The sequence below is a fragment of the Nyctibius grandis genome, chromosome 7 (assembly GCF_013368605.1).
Source record: "Nyctibius grandis isolate bNycGra1 chromosome 7, bNycGra1.pri, whole genome shotgun sequence".
Classification (NCBI taxonomy): Eukaryota; Metazoa; Chordata; class Aves; order Nyctibiiformes; family Nyctibiidae; genus Nyctibius; species Nyctibius grandis.
In genome coordinates this window covers 14166759-14185210 of record NC_090664.1, presented here as the reverse complement: position 1 = coordinate 14185210, position 18452 = coordinate 14166759, and positions in this window count along the sequence as shown.

Below are 18452 nucleotides of genomic sequence, written 5' to 3'. Positions count from 1 at the left end.
CCAGTGACACACAGTAATAATCTTCACCTCCTTCTAAAACTGAATGAAAAAAAAAATTGCAAAAAAATTCCTCAAATATGAAAGAATAATATTAAAACACCCAACACATCTGAAGGCTTTGTATAAACACACAAATGAGTCAAAGCTACAGGATGTTAGTCCCTACCATTAAGGATATTTAAGCCTTAATATTTTACTTGGTAATGAAGCAAACATGTAGAATAATTACTGTCAAGCAATTAACACATTTTAGTGAAGAGGAAATATATCATTTGCTTTAGGGGAAAAAAAAAAAAGCATTATGTGCTACAGGGATGATTACAGAAATTCTGTCCAAAATTCACTGTTTTCTTGTACAGATTATGGTGAAACATGTCTTAGGATATCCTTCAATATTTTTTTGAAGTTATTTGAACGCAATGCATTGGGCTTTTCTCTTTGAAGCAGTAAACAGTGAACATTTGCAATGTGCAGTCTTGATAAATAGAAATGAGACCAGACAGGGCAAACAAGCACACAGTCAAAAAAGATGGGTAACCCCTCTTCATTAAACAAAAGATTCAGCGTGTTGGCAAGGATGTTTGGCTGAAGAACTAAGAATATCCTCTAGATCTTTCTGAGGGGTACAAAAGAACAGTGCAGCTACAGAGAAACACACAAAAATCAAAGAACAAATCTTGGAAAATAGCTCGAAGAAATGCATCTCTCCCCTACATATAAGTATGCTGTCTTCTCTTCATAGGCTGACAAAACAAGGCAGGAATACATGAAGCAATTGAAACAGAAGGTGAGAAAAAGTTTGGTTAAGAATAAATTTAAAATTAGAATTAAAGCTTGGATACCACAATATTTGAGTATAGCTTGGGTTGATAAGGAGATTATCTTTTTCCACTACTAATAACTCTAAGAAAACTCCTTTTGATCGGAAGCTATACATAGTTTCCAGGCATCCTGCAAAAGGGCACAGTCAACTTCTGAAATGCCTTTATAGTGGCAGCTTCAACAAAGTAAGTGTCCCCTGAGTACTCACTAGGATAGTCTGTGTGCTGGGTGTTTGCTCACTGCTCTAGCTCCATATTGCAGCCATATTGCACGTTTTTCTATGTTACACTGGTAAGAAAAAGCTGCAAGAATTCCTCCTGCCCAGCAATTCCTTAATCCCTAGATTCTAGCACAATGTATCCTGATCTTTGGTGTGTGACCTCAGTGCTAGATGCACCAATGCAAAGGTCACAGGGTTCAGAAAATGCATGAAGCAGACTAATGGAGTCTCATTCTTGGAAAGAATAAGGTTGCCCGCCTTATAGTATTTAGTGAGTATGGGAAGTCTTGTGTCTCAACAAATGAAATTGTAGAGGTAGCCTGATCAGATATTCAAAATGCTCCACAATATACAGTGATTTCAGCAGAAGAGTGCTGAATTATTATTGTTCTGCTTTGCATTTACTGGACCCTTTTAATAGTTGTCCCACAATTCTGCTCTGTCAAGTAGATATAGTTTCACCTAGTGAAATCTGAATATGAAGTGAGTTTCCTATTGGTAAAAAAGGTTTGTAGCCACCGATTTCCACCAGCATGTCTCTCGGCAGTCACTTCTTTCTGAGAACAGGGCTACAAGAGATAAGTTTGTTGTTGATTAACCTGTTCAGGAACAGAGTATTTTTCATCGTCCATTACTCATTCATATCAGGAATATCTATTTCCATCCATTCCATAATTATTTTTCAATTTAAAAAAAAATCACTATTAGTGCACCATCATTTAATAATGAACTGTCAAGAAAAACTCTTTCTGAAAGACAGTGGGCAGGTCACTCAAGGCAAAGCTCTAATCAACCGCCAGGCTTCCTTATTCAGAGATGTTATTCAAACTGTATGTAAAGGAATACAGGGAAATGTCTGTCTCAAAGAAGGAAAAATGACAAATAGGTCAACATTAATTTAAGCCTCACTGAAGATATCTTTAAAAATAGCTGTCTACAGTTACAGAGTGCTACACCTCCCTCATTTATTTAATGTCTACTTTCTGCAATAGAAACCTAATTGCAGAAATGATCCATTCAGCACAACATAATTTAAGACTAACAGATTTGCACTGTAGAGCTTTACAAAAGCCTCTGGCATTTACTGTGCTGCTGCTGGCTTCTATAGGTCTTCAGAAGAGGACCATTCATACCAACACTGCTAACAGGCGAAAAATTGGTCAGCCCTGCTTCTGCTTGGCACACTGTTTGTTGTCTCCAGTTTATTTTCATTGGCTGTATTTGGACTACAAATGAATCACAACAATACTAGATACATAACCCTTCAGGCATATGCTGTGTCATCAGCTGTGGGACAGAGCATCAGACCCACTACATCAAACTGACATGTTCTGCCATCATCATCTTGTATAATTCCATTGTATCATGACCTGTCTGAGAAAAGGCAAAGAATTAATCATCATGATCAAACTAAAGAAATGCAAACCTTTGATTCCAGATATTGTTAATTAAAACAAATTTTTAAAAACTCTTGTAAATGAAGTCAATAAACATTGTTTCAATTACTGTATTGATTGTTTCAGTTATTATATTTATGTATTTGTAGAACACATACATATTACACTGTGAAGAAACTCAGGAAGGTAGTCTACAGGACAACCCCATCCCTATGTTGCCTGAGGACCAGGTAGAAAAGATAAGAAAACTGTTAAGTAGGCTCACAGAGTAAATTATCTGACCTACCAGCCTTCAGTAATATGTCCTCATAGTCAACACAATCTTTTCAGTAGCTAGAAGCAGTAATAGTCAAACTATTCCTCATGGTGCCCTGCTATCAAGGATCCAAGGTACCCACAGGCTGCTGGAACACCACAGTTTACGGGCATGTTCTGCTCTGTTCACAAAGCCAGTGCTCTCTTCCCACCCATCAGCACTGCAGCATAGGATGCACCAGATGAACAGGCAGTGAGTGATCAGTATTCAGACCACATCTTTGGCAAAAAGACTAATTTTCTGTCTTATACGGTGGATCTGCTGGATTTATCTTTTCCTTTTTATCCTACCGTTGCACTGTGTGCTGCTCTGAAAGACAGCTATCTGACCACTTTGTTCAGCCATGTGGTCACACACTCAGCAACTACAATTCACCATTTTGGAAAGCTCTGAAATATTATCTCTCTTAAATGACTATTGCTGATGACACATCAGCTAGACCATACTGACCACACTTCAGCAACAGTCTTCTTTTCAGACACATGGGAACGTTGCCACTGTGTTAATGACTTACATCTTTTGAGTGCATTAAGAGCAGCACACAGGCTACAGGAGCAAGAGTCAGTGCTTTTTGAAAAATTCTGAAAGCTGTAATCACATAGCTCTGCGATACACCAGTACCATTGCTAACAACAGGCCATAAGCTTCGTACTGAATTTGCAAGGCTTCAGGCCTGAGGCTTGTCAGTCTTGCTCTGTCTGAATATGTCTTGACTTGCCTGCAGCTTTGTTTTACTTGCTGTAGCTGTGTTTGCAGTTTCTCTAACTGACCAGTTGTGTACCTCTAATTTGTTTTACTTTTGTTTATCTTTGTATAGTACAACCATAGTTTTATATAGACAGCAGTAAAAAGCAGTTACTCAATGCAGAATGAGATACTTACGACTCTAACATAATCATAGAATCATAGAATGGTTTGGGTTGGAAGGGACCTTAAAGATCATCTCTTCATAGGAGAGGTGCTCCAGCCCCCTGATCATCTTCGAGGCCCTCTTCTGGACTCGCTCCAACAGCTCCACATCCTTCTTATGTTGGGGGCCCCAGAGCTGAATGCAATACTCCAGGTGGGGTCTCACGAGAGCGGAGTAAAGGGGCAGTATCACCTCCCTCGACCTGCTGGCCACGCTTCTTTTGATGCAGCCCAGGATGCGGTTGGCCTTCTGGGCTGCAAGCACGCACTGCCGGCTCACGTTGAGCTTCTCATCAACCATCATCCCCAAGTCCTTCTCCTCAGGGCTGCCCTCAATCCATTCTCCACCCAACCTGTATTTGTTCTTGGGATTGCCCCAACCCACATGGAGGACCTTGGTACTTGGCCTTGTTAAACTTCATGCGGTTTGCACAGGCCCAGCTCTCAAGCCTGTCAAGGTCCCTCTGGATGGCATCCCTTCCCTCCAGCGTGTCGACCACACCACACAGCTTGATGTCATCAGCAAACTCACCAAGGGTGCACTCGATCCCACTGTCCATGTCGCCGACAAAGATGTTAAACAGGACCGGTCCCAATACCAACCCCTGAGGAACGCCACTCATCGCTGGTGTCCACTTAGATATTGAGCCGTTGACCTTGAGTGCGACCATCCAGCCAATTCTTTATCCACCGAGTGGTCCATCCATCAAGTCTATGTCTCTCCAATTTAGAGACAAGGATGCCATGCGGGACAGTGTCAAATGCTTTGCACAAGTCCAGGTAGATGACATCAATTACTCTTCCCCTGTCCACCAGTGCTGTAACCCCATTGTAGAAGGCCACCAAATTTGTCAGGCATGATTTGCCCTTGGTGAAGCCATGTTGGCTGTCACCAATCACCTCCTTGAGTTCCGTGTGCCTCAGTATAGTTTCCAAGAGGATCTGCTCCATGATCTTGCCAGGCACAGAGGTGAGACTGACTGGCCTGTAGTTCCCCTGGTCTTCCTTTTTCCCATTCTTGAAGATGGGGGTTATATTTCCCCTTTTCCAGTCAGTGGGAACTTCACCAGACTGCCACGACTTCTCAAAAATGATGGATAGCGGCTTAGCAACTTCATCTGCCAATTCCCTCAGGACCCGCAGATGCACCTCATCAGGTCCCATGGACTTGTGCACCTTCAGGTTCCTTAGATGGTGTTGAACCTGATCTTCTCCTACAGTGGGTGGTTCTTCATCCTTCTAGTCCCTGCCCCTGCCTTCTGCGACTTGGATGGTGAGGCTAGAGCTCTGGCCGGTGAAGACTGAGGCAAAAAAGTCGTTGAATACCTCAGCTTTCTCCATATCTTGGTTAACCAGGTCTCCCGTTTCCTTCCGGAGAGGGCCCACATTTTCCCTAGTCTTTCTTTTATCACTGACTTACCTATAGAAGCATTTCTTGTTGTCTTTGACATCCCTAGCCAGATTTAATTCTATCAGGGGTTTAGCTTTCCTAACTTGGTCCCTAGCTTCTCGGACAATTTCCCTGTATTCCTCCCCTCCTTGGTCTTGGTTTTGTATATATTTGATTATTCCAATATTATTATTATACTCTTTTTCGTTATTATAATTTATTAAAACTGTTTTAACTTTCCAACCCGTAAGTCTCTCTCCCTTTTCCCTTTCCTTTTTTTTTTTGGGGGGGGGGGTGGGGGGTTAACAGAGAGCATCTGCCACAGGTTTAATAGCCGGCCCAGCTTTAAACCATGACACTACCTGCCCTTGCTTCCACCCTCTGTAGGCTTCCTTCTTATGCCTGAGTTCATCCAGAAGCTCCTTGTTCATCCATGCAGCCTCCTGGCATTTTTGCCTGCCTTCCTCTTTGTCGGGATGCATCGCTCCTGAGCCTGGAGGAGGTGGTCCTTGAATACTAACCAGCTTTCTTGGGCCCCTCTTCCCTCCAGGGCTTTATCCCAAAGGACTTCGCCAAGCAGGTCCCTGAAGAGGTCAAAGTCTGCTCTCCTGAAATCCAGGGTGGTGAGCTGGCTGCGCACCCTCCTTGCTGCCCTGTGGATCTTGAACTCCACCATTTCATGGTCGCTGCAGCCAAGGCTACCCTTGAGCTTCACGTCCCCCCCTAGCCCCTCCTTGTTGGTGAGAACAAGGTCCAGCATGGCACCTCTCCTCGTCAGCTCCTCTATCACTTGGAGAAGGAAGTTGTCATCCACGCATTCCAGGAACCTCCTGGATTGCTTGTGGCCAGCTGTGTTGTCCTTCCAACAGATGTCAGGGTGGTTGAAGTCCCCCATGAGGACCAAGGCCTGTGAACGTGAGGCTACATCTATCTGTCTGTGGAGGGCCTCATCCGCTTGGCCATCCTGGTCAGGTGAACTGTAGCAGACACTCACTATAATGTCTCCAGTCCCTGCCCGCCCTTTAATCCTGACCCATAAGCTTTCTGTCAGCTCCTCCTCCATCCCCAGAGCTCCATGCACTCAAACTGATCATTGACATAGAGCGCAACACCCCCTCCTCGTCTCCCCTGCCTGTCCTTCCTAAAAACCCTGTATCCCTCCATTCCAACACTCCAGTCAGAGTCATCCCACCATGTCTCTGTGATGCCAATAAGGTCGTAGCCATGCAGGCATGCGTACGTCTCTAGTTCCTCTTGTTTGTTCCACATGCTCCGTGCATTTACATAGAGGCATTTCAGTTGGGCTCCGGATGAAGCTGCCTTGTGGCCTGAAATTCCCATCAGTGGCTCTTCTTGCACTCTCCTGCCAGCCTGCCATCCTTCTCCAGTCTCTGGGCACCTATTACTGCCCCTGACATCGGACTGGCTGAATTGGGACGGACTGAGGATCCCCTCCCCCGGCAAATCTAGTTTAAAGCCCTCTTTATACTAGAGGGCTCCCAGGGCTCTGTAGTCCTCCTTGATACATCTCAGACTGCTCTTAGCTGTATCACTGGTGCCCATGTGAAACAGCAGCAGTGGGTAGTAGTCTGAGGGCTGTACCAGGCTCGGTAGTCTCTCCATGACATCTCTGATGTGAGCCCCTGGTAAGCAGCACACGTCTCTAGAGAGCGCATCAGGTCAGCAGATGGGCGCCTCTGTACCCCTCAGTAGAGGGTCACCTACCACTATCACCCGTCTCTTTTTCTTGGTAGTACTGGTCTTTAGACAGGGGACACACTGGGCTACCCTATTGGGCTCCACTGTCTCTCCCGATGCGGCAGGTCTTTCCTCCTCAGACGGCAGAGGACTGAAGCGGTTCTGCAAGGGCACCTCAGGCTTCAGGGGAAGTCTCTTCCTCCTGCTAGTCCTTGCTTTTGCATCCTTCCATTCCTCTGCAGTTATATCCCCCTTGCCTTCTGTGTGTGCCACTGTGGGGTTCTGCAGGGACGCCTCAGGCCTTGGAGGAAGTCGCTTCCTCCTGCTGGTTTTTGTCTTTACGACCTTCCATTCTCCTGCAGTTTTATCCCCCCTTCCTTCTGAGTGTGCTGCTGGCGGGGGGGGGTGGCTGTTTGGCCATGGACTGTGGGGCCACTGCAGACTGCACTTGAACCCCATTTTCCAACTCCTTCTCAGCCTCCTTGATATTACACAGCCTCCTCACTGCCTCCTGCAGCTCACTCGTAGCATGAAGAGATATAGACCTGATCCAATAGCAGAGGCCTTGAGAAGTGGAGACACAGGGTACAATATGGGGTGATAAGAGATGAGGCACAGACTTGGCACTGGTGACTATAAACAACTCAACCATGATCAGTAACAAAACGCAGACCTGGACAAAACTGGGTTTAGGGGTACCTAAGCAAACAAAGCAGCGGTATCCAGTACATGTAAAATGCACCACACACTATAAATCCAGATGCATCACGGAGCTGCAGACCAAAGCAGAAATGGCAAAGGTGTAAAAGTCTGTTAGCAAATGTATAAAAATGACCCCAAGTGGTGGATCCTAGAGTGAGGAAGAAGGAAGCATCAATATGAACATGCTATTCGTCCTGACACAGGACTCTAGATTCTCACAACTCATGGTAACACCCCCACCAGAACAAAACCACTGACCTTGGGACATAACCCTCCAAAAATGGGGAGAAACTAAGAAGTGTTTGCAAAGCAATTTTAACTGCATTATTATTCTTTCTTTTTCTGCAACAGATCTAGACTAATAATAATTCTTGAATTAGGCTGCTAAGATTTCAACTATACTAATGAAAAAAATCATGGATTTTTTTATATATATATATAAACAGACACACATACATATATATAAAAATGTGTCCTTCCTCTTTGGCTCTAAACAAGATTTTGAGTGTAGCAGACTACCAATTCCACTGCTGAGGCTAAGTCCCAACACTATCTGTATTTGCTTACATTGCACCAATGGAGGTGTAGGCAGACGAAAGACAGTACTGAAGCTACGGTAAGTCTAAATTTTGAGCAAAACTAAGTCCAGTTATAGCTTAAGTCAGGGAACATGTCCTTATTGGTGAAATTACAAATACAGTGGTGCTGGGAAGGGAGGAGGTTAGGTCAAAATATGACAGGGGACAATTAGTTCAATTATAGAAGCAAAACCTTACTAGATGTAAGCTTTAGTTTGCCAGGAAATTTGAGGACTCGAATGTCAAATATTTTAAAATTACTAAGTTTTCTCATTATGATTCTCACCATCTCCTGTTGAGAACAGTTGAACAGAGAGTATTCACATGATTTAGCTTCCTGCAAGTCACGAAACAAAACTAGAAGACCTTTCTTTCCAATTGTTGTTGTCTACCTAGACAAATCAAACAATGAAACTTTCAGTTGAGAAGTTTTAAAATTCAAATGCGTGGTAAATTCATACAGTTAAAACCAAACATTCTCAAGTGGTTTCCTTTTTTCCCATCTCCTGAAATGCAGTCGTTCAGAATTGCCAGTTCTTCCTAAAGCAGGACAGAACTCATACATGCTAAAATTGTGTATGTTATTCAGTTTGGGGAAGTCAATGCTAGAAGCTTTCTTGGTTTTAGCAAGGAATGTTGTTGGCCTTTCTTCTTTAATTAACATAATTCCATTAGTTCAATAACTAGTTGTGAAATTTCTTGATATGAAATACCAATAATCAGGCAGTAATTCTATAAGTTACAATAGCTGTAAGAAATACAGTCTTTAAATACACTATTCTGTGCCTGTAAACAGGAATTCTCTCATGGAATAAAAGTAATGATTCAATTCAATGCCAACATTTGATTATTCAGGGATATGACAGGCGACTGGAAAATTATTCAGATAGAGCAAAACGTATGTAAATCAGGCTAAAGAATACACACACAGTGCATTCTCCTGAGAAAGTACTTGTAATCAGATGACCTTAGAAAATAGGTGCAAGTATGAATAATAGAAGGCAGAATACTACATAATCTCAGGTACTTCACTGCAGTCAAGCAAACTAAAGGAAAGGCCTACATAAGTCACAGTTTAGATTAACTCAGAAATAATCAAAAGTTAGCTGTAGTTTAGTACAGTGTTTCAACATTGCTAGTACCAAACTTTGCAGAATCTTTTTCAATTAGCTAAATAATAAGTATAGCTATGCCTGTTTCTCTGATTTTTGCAGAGGTTACATTAAAGATTACAAGAAAAAAGATACGCACCTTGAAGGATACCAATTATGCACTGGACTGGAACTCAGGAGGTGTAGGTCCCATTCTCAAATTTGCTGATGATTTGCTAAATGATATTGGGCAACTTATTTTTAATTTCTGTGTTTCCCTAAATATGCTTTTTCTATATAGTCTATACAGAATTTAACCTTACAGAAATTACTCATGGCAGAACTAGCTCTTGTTACTTTTTGTACAATAGGAAACACAATGGACCCTGATCTCAGTAGAGAGCACCTATGTATTCATGCCATAAATTACTTAACAGCATAGATAATGAACCTTCTGTAGCACTTAATTGCCCACATGTAAAATGCAACAGCCGTTTCCTGCAACAGCCAGCAGGTCAGTTCAGTTGCAGCCAGGGAGAAAAAAAAATATCCCAGTAAACACTAGGAAAGAAACAGAAAAGACCACTGATTCCCTGCTTTGATTTGCCTTGGTGGTTGCAGCGGTACCTGCCATCAAACCACCACTCATCTGGTAGTTACTGGAGAGAAGTCTGCTCTCCTCTGCTGGCCACAAGCTAGTATTCCACTTTTCACAGTCACAAAAATGAGCACAATATTTGCTTCAAAGTTAACAGCACTAAAAATACATTAAGAGAAACACAATACGAGTAAGTAATCATACTCTATTTCTCAACAAAAATGTCATCAAGTATGAATGAACACTACACTATCACACAAATACAGACAAAATATAAACAATTATACTTCAAAACACGCTTGAAATAAGGTCCAAATTATTTCTAAGGCATTCAATGCACTCTGACAATTTAAATTTATAAGACATTTCCGAAAAAATATATTAAAATAGGTTACTTTAAGAGTGGATTGTTTTTACACTATTTTAATGGAAAATTATTACGAGAATTCATATGCAATTTGAATAGGACCAGTATATCAAGGTTTAATTTAATTGAAGTCTTTTTGGATAAAATATCAGCATAATCTATTGACTGCCATATACAGTGTGGATTTACTTTATAATCCATCAGATTTAACCATACTGTGTTCCCTTTCTCCATTCTAGCAAAGCAAAACTAACCCTGAACTAGAACAGGAATTGATTTTTAGTAGTAACATTGAAGGAAATGCATCATCTATGGTGATTCATGGTGGAAACACTAACTACCTGCTGGTGGTACCTTAAGAATCATATGCCTTGACCCTTAACAGACCTTTGCTATCACTACAGGACCACTGTACAGACGCAAAGACAGCGTCTGATGACCTTCTACATTACATATCTGTGAAAAGAGGACAGGTTTGGTTTTTTTTTTTACACTGCCCATTGGACCCTTTTTCACTGCTTCACAAATGTTGAAGTCACACATTATAGGTGAAATAATACACTTGAATTGTTACGAAATGAATGCCAGTTAGCTATTTATAGTTACAAACAAACCACTGGGAAAAACAAACAAACCAACCTTTGCCAGCCTATGAAGAGTAGACAATACATCTGTATCAAATTACTTATGAGCAACCATGTGATGACCAAAATGTTAATAATTTTCAAAATAGTATATATATATTTCTTTTTTCAAAAGAATAATTTTCAAGTGTATTCTAGTTATTTTCAAGTTATGATTGCCACAGTATCAACTGTAGGGAAAATCCTTTGTACTTAATAAGCATTCCTTAACTAAACTGTAGGCAAAAAATAGCTTCTCTGCTACTGCAGTGAGACATTTTCATTGCCATTTAATATAGAGTGAATAAATATTGAAATTCTGAAAGTGCTTTTAAGTACTACAGTTTTGATTAGCAGCAAAGCATGCATGTAATTTACTTAGTCTGTTAAACAGTAAATGAATGTGTATATAAAATGTATATAAATGTATATGATACATTTTATATACACAGATCTATACAATGTGTGCCTAAAGATAGACATATAATATACAGACATTTTGAAATAGCAGTAAAAACAGCTGTTTTTAAAATAACAATCTTTTCAGAAGCTATGTCAGTTGCAAATACTATTAACATGTCATACCAGCATTAGAATTTGGTACCATCCTAATGTAAGTAGAGAAATCCCTTCTAAATATTAAAATCATACTGATAGTGTTTAATCTGTTTCTAATTCTGGTACAGTGAACCTACATATATTTTCTGTCTGGTCATATCACAAAGTTCTTTTTCTTCCCAGAGAAGACATACATGGATATAAATAAGGTTACAGGCTTTGACCTATCGTTCCACAAAACCTGATTATGCAGCAATTCTTTTAAAAAAATTATAAAAACAGAAGATATGTACTGTTGGGAATTGTGTTTTTCTCATAATGTATAAACCTGTAAGCATCTTTCCCAATGTTCCTTGTAAAGTGCTTATGCTGTAAACAAAGCTAAAGTTAACAGTATCATCCTGAAATATCATGTGAGGTCTCTTGAAGCTGTCCCACATTGGAATTCCATCTGGATGCTATTTAATGAGCAAAGCTGGCCCCTTTGGTAATCAAACAGCCTCAGCTGAAGTACAGGCAGGTTGACCTTATTAGGAACAATTCTGAACCCTTTGTTTAGAATTACATGTTGTCTTCTTTTGCTGGACAGTTCTTTGTTCCCCTTGGATAGTAGAGATACCTGGGGGGTGGAAATCAGTAGTTAGTATGTATTGGAAGTAAGAATTCCCCACTATTCACAGTCGCCACGTATGGGATCAATCTTCATGCTATCAGCAGAAATCTGAGGTACAAGCATGATGTTGAAGTCAAGGAACCTCAGAAGTCTATAAAAGAAACGTTTTGGTTCAGAGTTTACAGCAGAGTTTGATGCAGAAATCTCTGGGTGAAATGCTATCATTTATGCTACACACAGGGAATTAGTTTGTCTAATGATCCTCTGACTCAAAATTTATGGACTAGTCTGCACTGCACAGAAATAGAATTAGAGCAGCATGGTGCAAAGGTTTCCCACAGCTAATCAATGAGGCCTGAATGCAACACAATGTGTTTGCGGGCCAGCTTTAACTTGTGTTGCTGATGTAACATCTCCAGAGACTTCAGCACTATGGAAAACTAGTTGAAAGTCAGTCTTTAACATCACTTCTTTCTCCTTTTCTAATTCTTCTTTAGCCTGCTACACAGAAAATTAGCACAGAAAGTGATGGAGCTGCTTCTGTCAGCTTTATATAGGCAAAAATTGCCTCATAATCAAGTAGTATTATCTTGTTATAATTATTCTACGAAAATATGATGTAAAGACTTCTTCCCATAATCAGTGCAGTGAGAAATTAAAACAGGTGTTTCTTTTTTGTCTCAAAACTCCACCACTCTCCTTTCCAAAAGCAAGACCTCTTCTGAAAATTTCCCTGGCTACTTGTATACAATATGTATAACCCAGACATCCAAAGCCCTTTCAAACATTCCTGTATACACATGGTCCCTCAGGGAGCACAGTGCTATGTTGATCACTGAAGTACTGAAATATATGGAAGTATTCCAGTAATAAGGAAAGGAAAAATCTGAAAAATAATTTATAGTTTTGCACACACACTTTTTATCTACACATGTAGATAGAAATCCCTAAGCTGAAAGATTGTTATTAAAGTTGTAAAGCCAAGTACACATAAGAAAAAAAAACAACCCAGGTAGTCTGAAGGCTGACAGCAAGCTTTCATTCGGCCAGCTATGTGGATAATATAACCCTTAATGGGGCACTGTACCTGTGCAAAAAATAGAATCATAGAATGGTTTGTGTTGGAAAGGACCTTTAAAGATCATCTAGTCCAACCCCCCGGCCATGGGCAGGGATATCTTTCACTAGATTGAGTTGCTCAACATCCCATCCAACCTGACCTTGAACACTTGCAATAGTGGGGCATCCACAACTTCACTGGGCAAACTGTTCCAGTGTCTCACCACCCTCACTGTAAAAAAATTCTTCCTTATGTCCAATCTAAATCTACCCTCTTTCAGTTTAAAACCGTAGCTATCCTTCTGTGAGGACCAGCACCAGCTGATAATGACATACACACTTTTCTCACAATATAAAAAAGAATAGTGTGCACTCAAGTGCTCCAGCTGTCGGAGGATTCCCTTCTATCTGAGCTTTTGAGCTTGATTCCTGTTCTGTGTGCCTACCCTTTCTACCATCTGCCCTTATTGCAAACCATTCTTCTCACCCCGGTCAGTCCCAGCTACAGGTGGTCCTTCCTTCTCCCCACACCAGTCCCCTTTCCAGGACTCCTACAACCTGTCACTTACAGTTCTTGGCTCTGTATTAGATGTATGTATATACTGCTCACTTCCTAGCCTTTACCTCATCAGTTGCTACTCATCAGCTCTTTGCCCAGGCATTACCTTAAGATGATCAGACAGACTCACTTTCTGTTCTGATGTCTAGCCTTGATCTGACAGTAATCCAGTGCTCTATTAAGGCTACTGTTAAGCATATACCTACTGTGATTTTTCAAAATTATAACTTGGTTACATTGGCACAAATTTCTAAGAGAAGGGTGAAAGTCATATCTGTGACAAAAAAGGCACTTTCCTGGCCAAATTTTAAATCCTTGCTCTAACACAGAAGTTAATAAAGAAAACATCACTAGAATTTTTTTAATATGGGCAAGCAATATAGGGCAAAGCTTCATATTTTCAATGCCTTCATCCAGTTCTGTAAATGCTAAAATCTTTCAGCTCCTTCCATGGCACAGATTTCTAGAGCTACAGGAAACCACGGAAACATGGAAAATTCAGGAGATCAAGGTGTTTTACAGATACAAAATCCCAGTAAGACAAACAGTTACTCCTTCTTTTTACATAATTTTCAGATAATTGGTCTTAAGTAAAAGGTTTCAAATTAACTTTCAAAACTGGGGCTGATACTTTGATGAGGCCTAAGAGTTATTATCTTTATGTAGTACTGTGTTAGAAACATGAAGATCTGATTTTCCCTTATCGGTAAATGAAGTTCTGCTAGCAAAAAGGCAATCTTCAAGGACAAAGGACACAACTACAGTATTTAGAAGAATGCCATGCCTGTTAGTACTATACTGACATCCTAGAACAGCTTTTGTTGTGTCTTACACACTGCTATATCAACACAGCTACAGTGTAACAATGTGCAATTCCTCCCCTAGCTGCAGTCATGAAGGGTATCTTGAGACATTTAAAAAGAATGTATCTCTCTATGGCTCTGATTTCTGAACACTGAGGCCAATCTTGTCTTCCATTTCTTCAAAAAATTTCAGATTGTCTTTCACTTAGCCTAAGAATTCTCAAAATGCCTTTCAACATCATCTTGCTGTGACATGGAAAGATATTACATTCTTCTCAGCTAAACTGCCCTGGCTGGACCAAACCATTAAAGCCTCAAACAAAAAAGAAAAAATTCCTCTTTACTTCAACTCAAAGTGTTCATTTCACAGCAGCTGTGTAAGATACAGGTCTGCTAGCATAAGAATGATTCCAGACTACCGTGAGCTTTCTGAATCACCTTGAGTAGGAAGGTGCCTTCTTATTGAATGTTACTTGACAGACTTTATCTGTGTTCTATACAAGAACTCTGCCAAGCAGACATCTCAGACACACATAAGTCAGTCTCAAAGTAAATCTTTTCCTCAAACTGGTAGGAAGACCTGCTTCAGAACTGCAAGAGCAAACCCATCTTATCTCAGCCAAACAAGTCTGTGACAACAGATGCTTCTAACTCAAAGATAGGAAGCTCATATAAGAACGTCTGAGAGCTCAGCGCACGTGATCTCTGCAAGGGATCAGAGCCATCTGCCTGGTGTTGAAAACAATCATTCCCACAGTCCAAGCGCTGACAGACAGCTTCATAAATATGCACTTTTTCTACAGACAGTGTGGACTTCAGGCATTTCCACTGTCAGAAAACCACTTAATTTTGTGTATTCATCACTGAACTGTATCAATGACTCGGTACCTACCAGTCAGCCAAAATTCAGGCCAGATGCTCCTTCATTTTTTCCAACAAGAGATGAAATGCACCTTTCGACATATCTCATTGCTAAAGAGAATCTTCAGCTGAGTGAGGTGAGAGGTTCTGCGTCAATGACAGTCCTACCACATGATCAGATTATTTCAGTACTTTCACCAGATGGATCCCTGGACCACTTCTCTGTTCTGCACAATGCAATCTCGTGAATTACAGCCAGGTTCTACATCTAAGTACTTTTATACCTAGCAGGCCTGATACTAGTCAAATCTAGCAGTCTTGATGCTGACTGCTAGAGCAATAAACAGTTTCAGCTACAGTTCCTATTATTCTGATTCTCACAGGAAAAAAAGCCTAAAATAAAAGACTCACTTATAAACCAAAGTGGGAAAAGTGGGTTTTTATGGTATTGCAATATCAGAAAATGCAAATACTTTTTCTGTGTCATTAGATTACTGGCCAACCCTGAAATGACCAGAACATTCCTGCAATTCTCTAAAAATCTAGTTAGCAGTAAGTTTTTCCACACTTGACCATCTGATTTTGACATCCACAGCCGCTAACACCCTAGGATCTAAGGCATACATTTTCCCTAGTTTATAAGTCATTATTTCTCTAGAGCTCCACTGTACCATTAACAGGAAGTCTTGGCACATGTATTTTCTGAGTACAGCCAATATCGGTGTGGCTGTAACAACTCAGTAAAAATCATCTTTAGCAAGCATGAAAAGGTGCAGTGTGGCTATTACCATGTTCATTGGTAAACTCTATCCAGCAAGCATCTTTTAATCCATCTCTTGGCCATACATTTCATTTTCATTGGAACACCCTATATTCATCAATGTGACAAGGATTAGTCACTGCCTTACCCTAGGAGCTGTATGAAATTGAAGCTAGGATCAATTGCTACCCCATGTTTTCATGTTGCTTCTCCTTTTTCTAATTTCTGTAGAATCTGTGATTTGGGAAAGGGAGGCCAATACTGCCTCTTAGTGCGAGGACAGCTAACTCAAAAGACATAGTGAATGTTGGTCTGCGGGAATAGGGCTGTGTACTTACAGTGCCACATAGACCCTCAGCTGATAGCCACCAGAACTGCAAGTGCATAGATCAAAGACTCTTGCAGCCATGGATGTTTAGAAGGAAAAAAAAAAAGTGTTGTTGAGCTTTGGCAGACTTTTTTACCTCCCTGGGGAGAAGTACAAATTAACAGATTGCTGGCATGACTAACAAACATTGCTGGCCAAAACAATCTTCTTTTGTATGTATGAGACATAAGAATTAAGAATCAACATGGACAACCATTTGGAAGAGGAAAATAATTAACAGAAAATGCCAGGCAACATTAGCAGGAAGTGATGCCAGAACAGAATAAAAAGTAGCAGAGAGTCTTAAGTCACCTAGATATCACTAAGTCAAAAAATCCACTTCAGATTCCAGGAGCACTGGAGCTGTGTACTTTCATCTACTGTCTAGTTTGCTATGTTCTAGAACATTAAAAAACATTAACTAAGCTAAATACAAATCTGAATCCATCAGTCATGTAACACAATTAAAGAGATGCATTAATGTTGAAGAATAGATAGCATGGTAAGAATTTGCAGCTAGAAAAACCTCCATTAATGCATTTCTATTTTCAAACGATGTACCCATGTACCATAGACTAAATACAAATGAGAGCTGCCTCCAACAGGCAAAATTCAGAATTTGCTGTCATTCCTGAGCTATATTATCCTTCTGTGAATAATACCTTGAGCTATTCTTTGAGTAGTTAAAAATGTATAGCTATCATTAGAGCCAGACTTGACAGTTTTCCTCTTCATGAAACAGATCTAACTACACAAATGGTTGCTTCTCTAATTCTAAAACTTCAATAACAATGGAAATATTGAATTGAACAAAGTTATGAAAATTATAAGTGACAACATATCAGTATATACACTTGGTTATGAAGACTCTTTCCTTCTATTCTTACTTGCATTGCAACCATTTTTTTTCCTACAAAATTAATGTTGAAACAACATTTCTCTCATAAACAGATCTCTGGTCATTTGAGCTTGTACAGGTTTTGGCTGGGACAGAGTTAAATTTCTTCATAGTAGTTTGTATGGTGCTACATTTTGGATTTGTGACCAAAACAATGTTGATAACACACCAGTGTTTTAGTTATTGCTGAACAATGCTTATACAGCACCAAGGCCTTTCTGCTTCTCACACCACCCCACCAGTGAGGAGGCTGGGGGTGCACAAGAAGCTGGGAGGGGACACAGCTGGGAGGGGACACAGCTGGGACAGCTGACCCCAACTGACCAAAGGGACATTCCACACCATATGGCGCCATGCTCAGCAATAAAAGCTGGGGGAAGGAGGAGGAAGGGGTGGGGATGTTCAGAGTGATGGCATTTGTTTTCCCAAGTAACCGTTAGGCGTTATGAAACTCTGTGCTGCTGGAAATGGCCAAACACCTGCCTGCTGATGGGAAGTAGTGAATGAATTCCTTGTTTTGCTTCTCTTGCATGCACAGCTTTTGCTTTACCTATTAAACTGTCTTTATCTCAAGTCACGAGCTTTCTCACTTTTACCCTTCCAATTCTCTCCCCTATCCCACTGCGGGGCAGTGAGCAAGTAGCTGTGTGGTGCTGAGCTGACTACTGGGGTTAAACCATGACAGAGCTACAGCACTCAGCTGAACACAACTCCTGTCTCTGACCATTGCTATTTTGTTTATTTATAACAAGTCCTTTTTCATATAACTGAGTTTCTGCTTGGATTAAGTCTCTTAATGCAATTTATTAAAAATAGATTTCTGCATCAATTTGGGTATTACATGTCTACTTCAATATAAAAAAACATGATGGAAGTTTGAAACCAGTATTCATTGTTCTATTCATAAATAGGCTCACAAAGAACACAGAGCTTGCCTCTTGTGCAGTATAATATTAAATCAGAAGGAGAAAAAAAGAAAGAGTGGCACAACGGATGTGAACAGAATAATTTCGAAACATTACAGGGTTTTTTTAATGCATGTTTACCCAATTTCTGTATAAATCAGTAATACAATTGGAGTGCTGAGTAATTTCAGGAGATTAGTGATAAATGGGCACAAATTGATTATTCAAGATAAAGCTGAGGGTCATTATCCTCAGCTGGTCATTAATCCCCATGAAATAACTGGTATTGAGATAGTAATTACTATTATAATGAAAATGGGGAAAAAAAAAAAAGGCATGACATTTTTCTTATGAACCT